Below are 14,840 nucleotides of genomic sequence, written 5' to 3'. Positions count from 1 at the left end.
GGAGATTGCGGAGTAGGTGGTGTAGGCACTTGAGGAGTCAGCGTGATTTGCCAGGCTCGACAGGATGCATGGGAGAGAGAGTGTGCCCTACGTAGTGACAACCCCGTAGGATCCGATCCTATCACTGACCTAGAATCTTGTCCTCAATACAACCAGAATCATAGCGTAGGTGCCTCGATCCTCCCGACCACCCCCGAGCATGTGGGCTACAGCTCGACTCATCCATAGGCCCGTATCTAACCCAGGCATCCCATACCACCTGAGCCCGCCGTCCAGAGGACCTTCGATACACCACCTATGATTTGCCATGTAGATGGCCAGAGTCCCGGCCTGGGTCCAAGTTCCATCCATCATTTGAGGAGCGCTCAACTGATCTACACAATAGCACTGGCCCTCCCTCTATATAGAAGGAAACTTGCTATAGATAGCACAATGCTATGAATAGCTCCCTCCATATAAAGCGAGCACTGTATATGAATCAATCTCTATATATAGCAATCTCGGCTAAAAATAGCCATCTAGCCCTATGCTATCCCATAACCCACGTTAACCTGCTATGCAACCCTAGGTACACCATGTACATGACATACTCCCCTTCCTCTAAGAACTCACTCTTGAGCTCACTAGAAAGCCTGAAAACTCTCTGTAAAGATGAGTCAATGCCAATAACTATACTCTGACTATCAGTTTGAGTGTGCTATACTTTCCATGAGATTCAAATCAAAGAAAATCTAAGGCCAAAGCCACAATCTTTGATAACTAACCCAAGGAAAGTAAATCTCTCAATCCAAACAAGTTTGCGTATCGTCGAGTATTCTCCTCGAGAAATCCAATAATGCCTGAATCCACAGAGTTAATTCCGTTGACATATCCGTACCCAAGCATGGTAAAATCCATACCTGAAGGTAAATGATTCTATCAACCTTATCTATTGAGTATCCTTGAACTCAAAATCTTTGGTTGAGATCGAGGAATCATTGTTCAAACAACCCCATCAATTGAACCCCTCGAGGTCAATTTTTGGGTTGCAATTTCTGTCAACCCTAATGTCCCGAATTACTTAGTATTCAAAAAATCCCTCAGACTTAAGACGCCGGTGATCCATTGCCTTGGGAAGCCCATCAATAGGGGCATCCATTTGGTGGTTCTGTTGAATTCCTCACAGGTAGACGATGCGCTATCTTGGTTTCCCAAGTCGCATTGGATATCATGCCTGCTCAGAAGTTCCTTTCTGTGCTCGACTCCATTTGTAGGAAGCTCGCCTTCTGAGCGCCTTCTGGAGTTGTGCGAAGCTCTCCCTAGCTAGTTGCACTAGCTAGTTGCACTCTGGTGGTGAACCAAGTTGTTCTTGCCATAGCATGGTATGTGGCCTCTTATTGGTGCTTCTCTTGGTCATGTGTGGTGTAGCTGAGGTAGTTAATCCGCAATTTTCTTTGGGCGGGTTCGGATGGATATCAAGACACCAGAGCTTGCGTTGCTTGGTAGTCACAGTCTGCAAGTGGCCTTGAAATCATTGATCCGGAGCTGCAGAGTCAGTCCCTTTTGTGCAAGTTGATTTTTGGGGCCATATGTCTAGTGAGCACCGTTGGAAGCTTCTCCTATAAGAGGGGCTTTCATTATGCCACCCCCAGTGCAGTGGGGTGTGGCGGTCATCACTGAGATGGATGTTCATTGCGGCCTCGGCAGTTCAGGCCTGCCCCTTTACATCTTGCTCTCGGTTTGACAGTGCCTCTTCTAGAGCCTATGACTGATAGCTAGATGACGAGCGGTCCCACATCACATGGTCCTATTGGGATAATGGACCGGCTCAATCAATCAGAGTTTGGCAAGGACAGGTAAACCCCCATGGTCCAGCATCCACATGAAGTACGTGATCTGCCTAGGCCGCTAGCTGTCCCACAAAGACCTCCAAAAGGAACAAAGGAATAAAACAGAAGGGCCTGCTCATACCAGTGATGATCTCGGAAAGGAGCTCAAGCCTACAACCTGTGCATTATAGGAGAAGAAAGAAAGCTAGCTCTGAGAGGACTCGGGCCACTGCCACTCCCCCGACTCCCAATCCAACTCTACTACAGCGCAACCCTCCCAAACCCACAGTCGCCAAGAAGGATCAATGTGCCAAGCCTTGCTAAAGGCCCACCACCTTGACACACCGCCAAGGACAATCTGGAACATCATTAACTTGTGAATCTGTAGTCTGCCAACCATCCAACCACTAGAAGTGGAATACCGCGAGGGAAGAACTGGCCTAACTAGCACGAGTCTTCGAAGTCCAAAAGGCCTTGGAAGAGCCCACTGCAACTGCAAGAGTCTCCAAGTCAACATCGCGGAAAACTTGGGTCCTGGTTGGCCCAAACAGGCTACTCTGGAGAGTGCCACCGTTGCTAGGGTCAACGGATGGAAACCCCAAAACATTGCCTTGGGGTTGTCTTGCAGTGCAACGCATCTAGCGAGGCACCTTCAGAATCTTGGTCAAGGTCACACCTGACTCGGGTTCTCTCTCTTGGGGGGCTTTCTGTTGGGTTCAGGAAGCAATTGAACGTGAGTGGAGTGCGGGAAGCAAACAACAAGCTGGAGCAAAACGTAGTACTTCTCAAATGGATAAGAGGAAAATACAAAGGGTGGCTTATATGGCCCTCAAGTCAACCATATGGTTGACCAAAGAAGTCAACTCATAGAGTTGACCTGACCTACAAGGCTCATACTAGGGCTAAGTACTAACAAAACCCCCTCCATGGTATGGTTGAAGTATCTTGGAAATATCTCAGGAATATCTAGAAACTACATCATGGTTGCACATATTCGTCCTAGAGGGATATAGCAACCTATGATATGTACAGAGTGATCCCTCACGTGACAAAAGGAGCCAAGTGTAAAGCATGTCGAAATGCCTCAAATTTGGGACACGGTAAGTCTTTCGTGAAAAGATCTGCCAAGTTGTCCTCGGTGAGAACATAGGACAACTGGATGTCTCCACCAGATAGTCGCTCTCGAACATAGTGATAGTGGACTTCAATGTGCTTTGTGTGCGCATGAAACACTAGGTTTCTAGCAACCACCAAAGAACTCTGGCTATCGGTGTAGATCGTAGTAGAGTCGGAATGAATGATATCAAGATCTACAAGTAACTTGCAAAGCCAAACACACTCTACTGTAGCTGTGAAAGCTGCTCTGTACTCAGCCTCACAGCTGGATGTGGCAACTGTACGTTGCTTCTTGCTGAACCAAGAGATGCATGAAGCTCTAAGCATAAAGCAGTTGCCGCTATGTGACACCCTAGTGTCGTAACATCCTGCCCAGTCGCTGTCTGTGAATGCATGCAAAACAAGTGGGTCCTCTGAACCATAGAGTAAACCCAAATGCTGTCTGGCCTTCAAGTATCGAAAGACCCGCTTCATTGCTTGCCAATGCTGTGTACTAGGCTTGTGCGTGTACCTGCTGAGCTGGGAAATGGCATACTGAAGATCGGGCGGGGTATGACAAAGGTATATGAGGCAACCAACAGCCTGCTGATAAAGGGATGCATCAAATGGTGGACTTCCATCCTTGGAGACGATCCTCCCTTGGGCACTTCTGATCATCCTGCTTTCGGTACTTGCACCCTCTCAGAGAAACCTCCGCCTAAAAAAGCTATATGTAAAAGTATGTAGCAAACTCTAGCACCTCCTCCGGTCGTGTCCTCAAGGTGTCATCTAGTGACCTCACACACCGCACCTACTCTCATGCCAATCTCGGCCCATGGGTCCGGAAAAACTCCATATTCATATGATCGCCATGCTTGGCCCAAAATGCTGAATGTGAACTCCGACCACTAACTAATAGTCTCATCCAAAGCTGTCCGAGCTCGAAGCTCCTGCACCCTAATGGAGTCAAATCATAGATCCGCTTGTTGGAGCCGATGGATGGATGCCGAATATCTCTGTATGCAGCGCTTCGTCTCCCAAACCTCTTGCCGAGAGCAAAGAGGGCCGCTGCTTGGCAAAGACTACTGGACTCTGTCAAGGCATATATCATCTGTGCAACAATCTCCTCACCTGTAGTCCAATCCTTTGACCATAAGGACTGTATCGCCCATTGGACCTCCTCATCCTGGACAATAGAATTAAGAATATGGCAGCCTCTGTGGATAGCCATCTATACTGAAGCATCCATGTTTGGGAATGTCCTGATAGAACCTTCTCATATCAAGATGTCAGTGGAAAGGACAACTTAGGTTCCTCTAACAACAAAATATCGTTAAGCCAACCAAGGCCGATTGAAGCTCCTGCCTGAATGCCAGTTTCTTGGGTCCACAAGTCTCGCTATTGTGGATCATGTTCACATTCTAGGAGACTATTTGGAAACACGTGAGGAAGGCTCCAAACAGTTGTCTAATCGGAGCTACCAAAGTCGTAGAAGAAGACGAGGAGGGGAACTAGCATGCATCGTACTCCTAAGAGTGCGTTTTTGCTCTGGCAAATATGCTACATCCTAGCTAAGGCTTGCAGCGTTCTCACAAATACCTATGCTAAACTCTCTGTCAAACTTTGGCATTTCAATGCCGCGGGGGAGACGGGGAAAAGCGCTCTCCCCCCGAGCATTTTGGGGCCAAGCTATGGATATGAAATGCAATTTTCTTTGAAGGTTTCTGTCACTTGTTGCAGGTTTTTCTGGCCGAGCGGATCGTGGGAACAAGCTGTCGCAAATGCTAGCTTACGTCCATGATCGCTGTGTGAGCATTCCAGAGCATTCCATGGGAACTTGCTCTAAATCCATTTTGCCACTGGTTTGGATGGTGATAATAAGTCCTCCATCAAACTAAATAACGAATCATAGGTGACAAACGTCCCCCATGTGCCGCAAACAGGGCCGTCAGTGCTGTCACCAACCTGGAGAAACTTGGTAGAATCAAGCTAGCTCAGTGGAAGACCAAGCTCTGACATCCATTGGCAAATGCCAACAAGTAGGTGTCTGTTACACAAGTCAAGCCTCTTGGACTAAGTCAACCATTTGGCCTTTGCCCTGCACTCTGTCCACTGCTTTTGAAGAAGCTTTAGGCCAGTAAGGGTGTTTACACACTTTGCCCACCGTGGGCATGCTCAAGGTTCATGGACGGGAAAGATTGCTCACCCATTGCCCGCCCACGGTGGAGATGCATTTAATGAACGTTGGGCAGTGGGCTTGGGCGCCCATAGTGTGTAAACACCCTAAAACCAATCTAGTCCTCAATGTGATGGGTCGACGACTCTAGCATGCAGTCCTTTATCAAACTCCTTGACCATATCTCATCCCCCATGCACCACAAACCGAATAAGGTAAATGGGCTATCAAGAGAAGAGAAACAGACAGGCTGGAATCTGGGTCCCTTCTGAGAATGAAAATATTGATTTGATCTGTGACCTAGATCTAGCGCTGTGAAGAACTCCTGGGAGAAGGTATGCAATGTATGTTTGGGCTGCCGAGTCTCACTCCCTATGGAAGCAGGTTGAGAGGAGAACCTTGCAAATGAGGAGGTGGTTGCCGGCGAAGTGGATGCCTAGGGAGCCAAGTGGGGAAGCATTTGTCTGAGGAGAAACGAAAGAAAGAAAGCCATATATTAACGTACTTGGGAGGCCTCACGGGCCTATGGGACAAAACACACACCAAAAGGTAAACACCAAACATCAGTTATAGACTGAGAGTCTCTTGGGAGTGTGTATAGCACTGACAAAGTTATTATAGGTTAACTATGGTCTACTACAAAAGATGATTGGCCTGCCTTACATCAGTTTAAGACTAAAAGTCTTTATGTTTGGATTCGAAATCTCTGATTATTGCTTTTCAATCTCTGTAAATAGCCCATTTTCCTTCCTTTCAAGCATCCTTCATTTGGAGAGGGTGGCGGCACCAGCATAGGTAGATGGTGTGGCAAGGATAAGGATGAAGTGGGGGGCAGAACTCGAAGACGAGGGTAAGATCCCCACGATAGGGAGGGGGGTTTGGAGTGGTGGGGCTCGAGTGAGGGGGTGGACCATCAAAAATGAAAGAGGAAGGATGTGAGGATGGTCCAACGGAATCTGCATTTAGATCAGAGTATCTACAGATCCTACTTTTCCTCTACCAACACCTATTTCATTAATTTTGGACTCTTGCACTGTCCAAATTCATTTTGTGAGATAATTCTGGATAAAACATTTCAAAAAAAGAGGCTCTTATAAAACAAAACATTGAGTCAAAAAGGAAGATTTAAAAAAATCAAATTAGAAAAAATGACGTGAGATGTTAAAAATAGAGTACATCACATTGTTAAAAGAGACAAAAAAGTAAGATTTTAAAAAATCAAATTAGAAAAAATGGCGTGACATGTTATGAAAACTAGAGTACATTTCAAAAAGAGCACATCACATTTGTAAAGAAGTAGATCATATTACTCAAAGCCATATGGTGCCAAAAAACACCTTAATACAGTCTCTCTTAACATCATCTTAACATCACATTTGTACAAGAAGTAGATCATATTACTCAAAGCCATATGGTGTCAAAAAACACCTTAATACAAGGCCATATGGTGTCAAAAAACACCTTAATACAAAGCCATATGGTGTCAAAAAACACCTTAATACAGTCTCTCTTATCTAAGTCTAGAAGATCTCATCATTGGTCTCTCTTATCTTCTCAACAACCCAATCCTTCACTGCCTCCACAGCTGTATCCTCAACATAATTACATGAGAAGAAGAAGTTTAAGCAATCACAAATTGTTTCTTTATAATTTCTCTGAGAGGCTCTTATTGTTCTCTCAGCATCCGCATCAAATCGCCCATGACGAGAGCTACGATAACGCAGGTTACTTAAGAAATCTAATAGATCTTGTCATGCTTTTATCATACGTCTTAGAATTCTTTCACTGTCTGCTATCTTGAGAGTCTCCTCCCTCTCTGCGTGCCTTTGTGCAGCAAATTCCTCTCTCTCCATGTGTGTCAAAGGAGAACCTTGTCGAATTCTGGCCTCTCTCTGTGCTCCTTGGTCAGCAATCCATTCTTTGAGATTGTTAATTCCGAACTCCACGTCTTCGACAATGCCAAGGACATCCATGGGTGGGGAGATGATAAAGAAAGGGAGATGGACTACGATGCAAGAAAGAAGAGAGTGTCTGCGGAGGAAGAACTAGGATAGAAGATTACTTGGTTATCAAGATGGATGAAAGAAGACTCTGAGAGTGTTTGCGGAAGGACTAGGATAGAAGAATACAAGTTAATGAGAAGCACTAGGATGCAAGAAAGAAGAGAGTGTCTGCAAAAGAACTAGGATAGAAGAATACTTGGTTATCAGGATGGATGAAAGAAGACTCTGAGAGTGTTTGCGGAAGGACTAGGATAGAAGAATACAAGAAGAATACAAGTTAATGAGAAGCACTAGGATGGATGAAAGAAGAGAGTGTTTGTGGAAGAACTAGGATAGAAGAATACTTGGTTATCAAGATGGATGAAAGAAGACTCTGAGAGTGTTTGCGGAAGGACTAGGATAGAAGAATACAAGTTACTCAGAAGGATACTTGGTTATCAGGATGGATGAAAGAAGACTCTGAGAGTGTTTGCGGAAGGACTAGGATAGAAGAATACAAGTTACTCAGAAGGACTAGGATGTAAGAAATAAGAGAGTGTTTGTGGAAAGACTAGGATGGAAGAATACAAGTGCACTAAGGCACGATGTGTTCACTACGATAAGGATAAGGGTTGGAATAAAGTGAGTGGCACGATGTGTTCACTATGATAAGGGTTGGAATAAAGCGAGTGGAGATTGAATGCTCTACTTTAAGTGAGTGGAGATGATAAGGATAAGGGTTGGAATAAAGTGAGAGAAGCATTGCGAATGCTCTACTTTAAGTGAGTGGAGACTGTCCAACTGAATAAAATTCTCATTACACAAGGATTTATTTCCAAATAATCACATCATCACACATTCATATCATAAAATTGTGTGCATGAAGAAATATATTACAAATATTACATCATCACATATTCATATCAAAATTCTCATCACACAAGGATTTATTTTCAAATAATCACATCATCACACATTCATATCATAAAATTGTGTGCATGAAATAAATATATTACAAATATTACATCATCAAATATTCATATCAGAATTCCCATCACACAAGGATTTATTTCCAAATAATCACATCATCACACATTCATATCATAAAATTGTGTGCATAAAGAAATTATATAAATATCATGATTATGCCACTTAAGTAATAAGTCACAAATTGGTGTATAATCAACAAAAACTACAAACACAACATCATACATGCATCACAACTCTTGTGATGCTTCTAGTGGAGACTCTGGCAACTCTTCGGACGCTTCCAATGGAGGCTGTGGTACTGTAGATGTACACTCGGTCTCTACTTCTTTTGTAGTATGTAGTGCTTTCGGAGTAGACTCAGTATCCTCTTCCTTAAATGCAAGCGGAGGCGGTGGCAACTCTTCTGATGCTTCCAGTGGAGGCTGTGGTGCTGTAGGTGTACATTGGGTCTCTACTTCTTCTGTAGTATGCAGTGCTTTCATAGTAGACTCAGTCTCCTCTTCCTTAAAGGGAAGCTCTGGTATTGCTTCAGTTGCACGTTGTATTCTAATGGTAGCAATTAGGTCTCGAATGATTTCAGCCCTAAACAATTGTATATCCTCCTCTGAATATTTGAGCTCCAAAGAGTCTTCCGATGAGATCTGTGGCATAAGTGAGAAAATTTCTTTGAAAATCAACATGCAGTTGTAGGCAACTCTCCACCCACAACTATGCCCATCTTCCTGCTCTACTACTAAACGCTTTTGGAAGTCTACCGAGTCTTTGTACTGTCCTGTTTCTCTGATAGCAGATACCAACTTCTCAATCGACCTACTCATCGTGACATATTAAAAAAACTTAGTGTATCTATCACATAAGGTACATAATATAGAAGTAACAACAGATTAATAGAATACTTACGTTTGCACTGAGCCATGAAAGCCTGCAATGGAGTTAACAAACCAACAATAGTTGTCTTCAAGGTTCCAAACCACCAGACTCCAATGTTCCCTACATGAATAATTAAGAACCATTATTATTTAACACAATGTTGCCAGTACAAGATGAAAATAAAGGTTGCCATGATACTTACATCTCATGATATGCCATAAATAGGACTCGCACGCCATGTAAATGTAAAGGCTGTAATAATTTACAAACATCGGCTATTGTCTTTCTGCTATCGCTAAGTATAGGAGAAAGGAGGGAATCCAACATATACGCACGATTTTGTACGACTCTACCAAATCGTGAGATAACTATACTGCACCAACAAATAAATGAATATTAGCTTATTAGATTTAATCAAAATAAATGAATATTAGCTTATTAGCTTATTAGATTAAATCAAAATATTGAATTATCAAGTAGAGAAAAAGTTTGTATCAAACCTGAGAATGGCCATCATAACGTTGTTATTGACCTCATTTGAAGCTCTAGAGAGAATTGAAATCTCTTCTCCCCCAAATTCAAGATACTGAGGTCTATGTTGAATCATAACCCTAACATTAAAAGAGCTTCCCAATTCTTTTAATGAGGCCATGTTTGTAGAGTTGAGGTCATCTATCCTCTTTGACTCTTTGATGGCATTCATTTCGCAATCAATGATTGCTCGAATGGTACATGTTATAAATGCATAGAGATGCAAATCCGTATATGTTGATAGTGTGGTGTCATTTTGCATCTCAAAAATTTGACCAAGTACCAAAAAGCAATTGTAGCCCACCCTCCATCCACAATTATAGATGTGGCTATTATCTTGATGTGATACCTGACATGTTATATACTCTATTTGTTGTGCCAAGTCACATTGCCGCATTACTATGTCGATAGCATCTACTAATTTTCGAGCTGATCTGCATATCAAAACATATAACAACAGTGAATATGTGCATTGCATATCAATCTACATGTCAAGAAGTGACAACAAGTGTAGTCTGTAACACATTGCCATGGACGGATGTCATTGAGTTTGCAAAGAAGCACTTCTTCGCAAGGATGTCCACGACTACCAGACTCCAATGTGAGCTGCATTATCAATAAAGAATAATTACTGTGTTTGAGACAATTCTAGCAAATGCAATAGGAAAAACAAGTAGGGTTTGATGCTTACTTCTCATAATATGCTGTAAAAATAACTCGTGCGTCATTCATAGGAATGTGCTTCAACCACTTGCAAACATTCTCTATGGTTTCTTCTTTGTTGATAAGCACTTCCGAAATACGAGGATCGAGCATATATGAAACGCTTTGTATATTTTGCAGAAAATTTGCTATAACATTGCTATATTTTAAAAAAAAGTATTAGCTTCTTGGGTTTAATCAAAAAAAGCAAAGTATAAAGCCAAGGAAAAGGCTGCATCAAACCTGAGGATGGTTGTAATGACTTTGACATTAACCTCATTCTTAGGATTCAAGAGGATTGAAATCTCTTCTTCACCAAATTCAAAAAAATGAGGTTGTTGTCGAATTAACAACATAGCAGTGAATGAACTTCCAATCTGCTCCAATAGATTCATATTTTTATGACTCATCTTATTGAGGAAGTAGTCTACATCGTATTCTTCTTCACTTGCTATGTCCTCCACATCCTCCTTCTGCCATAAAAATATAAAAAAGTTATGCGATGTACACATCCCAAATAAAGGCTTAAACAAGCAGATAAGGTTTCATATATGCTTTCATTAGTGTAAGTCTCTCCTCTGCTTGGCGCAAAAATTTAAAAAGGTTTCATACACGCTTTCATTAGAGTGAGTCTCTCCTTCTCTTGGATGAAAAATTTAAAAAGTTATGAGATTTACACATCCCAAATAAAAATAATGGTTTAAATAATCATAGAAGTATAAAGATAGCATGCTTTCATTAGACAAGTTATGAGATTTATACATCCCAAATAAAATTAATGGTTTAAATAATTATAAAAGTATAAAGATAGTATGCTTTCATTAAACTCATTCTCTTCTCCTTTTGGAGGAAAATATAAAAAAGTTATGAGATTTATACATCCCACTTAAAGGCTGGAACAAGTATACAAGTATAAAGATAAGGTTTTATACATGCTGCAATGTAGTCATATTTTCATGTTGTTTCCCAATGGTAGTAATTAGATGCTGAATACTCTCAGCCCGAAATGCTAGCAGATCAGCTTCTGTATATGATTCCATTTTGACTGGTAACTCCAGATCAAAAATCTCTCTAAGAAACAACATGCAGTTGTAGGCGACTCTCCACCCACAACTCTGTCCATCTTTTTGCTCCACTGGCAGACGTCTTTTGAATTCTACTTGATCTTGTTGCTCCGTGGTTGTTCTGACAGCAGATACTAGCCGATATGCAGCACTGTCCAGCATGACATATGAAATATATTAATATGTCATGATCATAAGATACAAAATAAGAAAGTATCAAAAATATTAAGAGAATAATTACCTTGGGGAGTTGGCATGATAGCCTTCTATTGAATTCACAAACCATAAATGGTTGAGTTCAAGGTCCCAAAAGATCAGACTCCAATGTGAGCTACACGACCAGAATAAAAATGATTATTGTTTTACACAAACTTGCCAAAGAAATAGTAAAAATAAGGTTAGAGTTGATACTTACGCCTCATGATAAGGCATTAAGATGACTCGCACCCCATCTAAATTCAAAGGGCTTAACCAGGTACAGACATCTTCTATAGTCTTTTGAGGAGAGCTAAGAATAGAAGAAAGGAGAGCATCGAGCATGTAGACACGATGCTGCACTGTACTAGGAAGTTGAGAAATAACTACACTGCACCAAGAAATAAACAAACATTAGCTCATAGAATTGATTTGCATTCTGCACTAGGAAACTGATATATAACTGAACTGTGAATAAATAAACAAATGTTAGCTTATTGAAGTAGCAATAAATAAATAAACATTACCTGAGAATGGCCAAGATAACATTGTCATTAACCTCTTTTAAAGGATTGGAGAGGATTGAAACCTCCTCTCTACCAAAGCTTAAATACTGAGGTTCTCGTTTCAAAACGATCTTAACTTGAAATGAGCTCTCCATTTTATCTAATGCAGCTAAATTTGATTTTTCAATCAAATTTAGAGGTGGTTGCATTGTTGAAGTGGAAGGGAGTGCCTCCGTATTGACTTCATCCATTTCTTCTCCCTCTATTGCCTGTAAATAAATATGAGAGATTAGAGTCATTATCTTTAAATTTAAATCTTATTTAAAAAATTGTATTTAGTTGAGAAATAGAGAGTTCATACCGCTAAGTATTGTCGTAGTGGCCTTTTTTCATAACCCTGCGAGCCATAATTATCAAAGAGGGCATCATCATATTTGTCTTCATCCACCAACCTCTCTGTGAATGGGTCATGTAAGTCCATCTTTTCATCATTAACAACTGGGACATTATGATCTTCAAGGTAATCATCCATGTCATCGGTGTCCTTGTGGTCTATCTCTTTTTCATAGCCTGTGGTTAGATCTGCTTGAAGCTGGAAATAGGCCATGAAATGCTTATTTTCAATAATATTGGTGGAGTTGCCTTTTCTTAGGAGATCCTCAAATAAATATCCCATCCTGCACAAGGTGACCTCCCAACCTGCCGGCAGCAAATTCTCCATCATGGTAAGCAAGAGACTCCCACTTTTTGCAGGACTTCCGTAGTTGTTTTTTTGATAATGTATGGACCTGGGAATATCTTGCTCTTCTAGCATCAATCTCAAATTATTTGAATTCCCTCTTATGTTCTTTTGTAAAGAGTGATCAGGGTTGGGACTCCGCATACATAGAAAGAATGATTCAAGAGTTTGAATCGCTATGCCACATTCTCTCTTGCCTCTCTTTGCTGCATAAACACCACTATAGATCTTCAAATCTGATGAATATGCTCGCTCTAGAGTAACCTGCATGGCTTCTTTGTCTTTTTTATCAACAAATATGACAATGTTACAAATCGCCACTTTGCTAATGGTGGTATATACTATTCTATCAATGAAGTTATGGATATCATCGCTAGAAACTTCATTGATAAAGAATAGTTGTGGCTTATCCCATGCTGACTCATTCTTAAAGAAGTCATCTTCTGAGACTCCCCTGAAGTTGACAAGCTTTCCAGACTCTGCCGTAACCTCTACATTGAATTGAAAGCTTTGGTGCATATCTGTTGGCATTCTTATCTCGCTGATTAATCTTTCCACATATGCAACCACCTGTTGTGGGATCTCTTTTCTCATATAAGAGGTTACTATTTCCGACCCATCTTCATCCTTTTTAATCCACCTGTTGGCCCATAGCTTTACCTTGGGTGTTGACAAAGAAGCTATATGCTTCACCACATTATAGTCAATGTTGCAATGAGTAAGTGGAATTTGTTTCTCTGACAGCAAATACTTGATGGCACTATGCACTGCATCACGCCTCACCTGTACATTGATGCATTCTTCCATGCAGTGGTCTTTGTCTTTTTTTCCAAAAAACCATTCTTCTCCCATTCTTTCTTTAAAATTCTTTGTGCTGCCATGGATGCATACTTATCAAGTAAGTACTTTACAGGCCTCCACATCCTTGCCGTCAACTCCTTCTTATCCATTACCTTTGACTTGCCGGAGATAAACAAAGGAGCTTCATAGGTCAGCTGTCCACGCTCACAAGCAATGCACGTTTCAAGCATCTCATTGAACACTTCAACAGGACGAAAGATGATAGAAGTATAGTCGGCATATTTGTCCCTCACCACCTTGAGGCTTGTCATACTTTCTTCCCGCTCTTGGGTTCCCCTAGGCACAACTGCACTCAAAGAAGTATAAAAGTTTGTGAGTGTGTCGGCGTCTGCTTTTGTGACCTTTCGCTTCAAATCAGGATTTGGGGAACCAAATGTTGTCCATGTCACCCTTGCCTTCTGTAAGACCTCTGATGTTGAGGATATCTTACGCTTTCCATGGACATAATGATTAAGTCTTTCGGACTCAATCAAATACTTAATCTCATGCTTGAATATACAGATCGTTGCAGGATAATAATGGAATGAGCTTATCTTTACAAATTGTTCTGGAGTGAGTCTTTTGCCCTCCTTTGCTTCCCTTGCGATCTGATTACAAGCATAAGCCCAATGTTGACCATCAATGGGCTGGAATCTGCAATGAAGGAGAAATTCCTTCTTGACTTCCTTTAGCATATTCTCTCCTTGTGCCTCTTCGCCTTGTTCATGTGGAATATTTTTTAGAGTGTTTTTAAAGAATTGACTGAAGATCTCCTCGAAATGTGTAGGCCCTGTAAATGTTATTTGATCCAGAAAACTATTTTTGGTTGGACAAAACATTATTGGGCGCAAGACCACATTACTTGCCACAGGTTTCTTACCATCTCTCAAAGCCTCGTATATTTGCATTGCATAGGATATATCAAGGCTTCGGCTATTAGTAAACAGAGCTGCAGCTTCCACATCTTTGGCATTCACAAACCACGTCCTTTGACCCCAGATATATCCCACATCATCATCTGTAACTGCTTCATTAAGACGCAGATTAAGATTTTTAATTGATGTGAGTTCATCTTGATCATCTTCAGCCTCGGATTCTGAGTCTTCTTCATCTTTCTCTTTTTTTGACCGTTTTTCATCCACATTATCTTTCTCTACAGTGGGACGATGTCTTTTCTTACTGCTTGGAACCGTGGCTCTTGCAGTACTAGCCTTTTGCATTTCACGTCGTGGCTTGCTAGCAAGAGCTTCTAGCATAACTGCAGTGGATCGACCTTGATCTTCTTCAATTTTTGCTAATTCCCGTGCACTCAAGGCTTGTTTTACATCATCCTTAGTTACAT

This window comes from Dipteris shenzhenensis, chromosome 32 (assembly GCF_047967505.1).
Source record: "Dipteris shenzhenensis isolate YYH24624 ecotype China chromosome 32, Dip_SZ_1.0, whole genome shotgun sequence".
In the NCBI taxonomy this organism is placed as follows: domain Eukaryota; kingdom Viridiplantae; phylum Streptophyta; class Polypodiopsida; order Gleicheniales; family Dipteridaceae; genus Dipteris; species Dipteris shenzhenensis.
The sequence above is the reverse complement of the archived record's forward strand: the minus strand, read 5'-3'. Positions refer to the sequence as shown.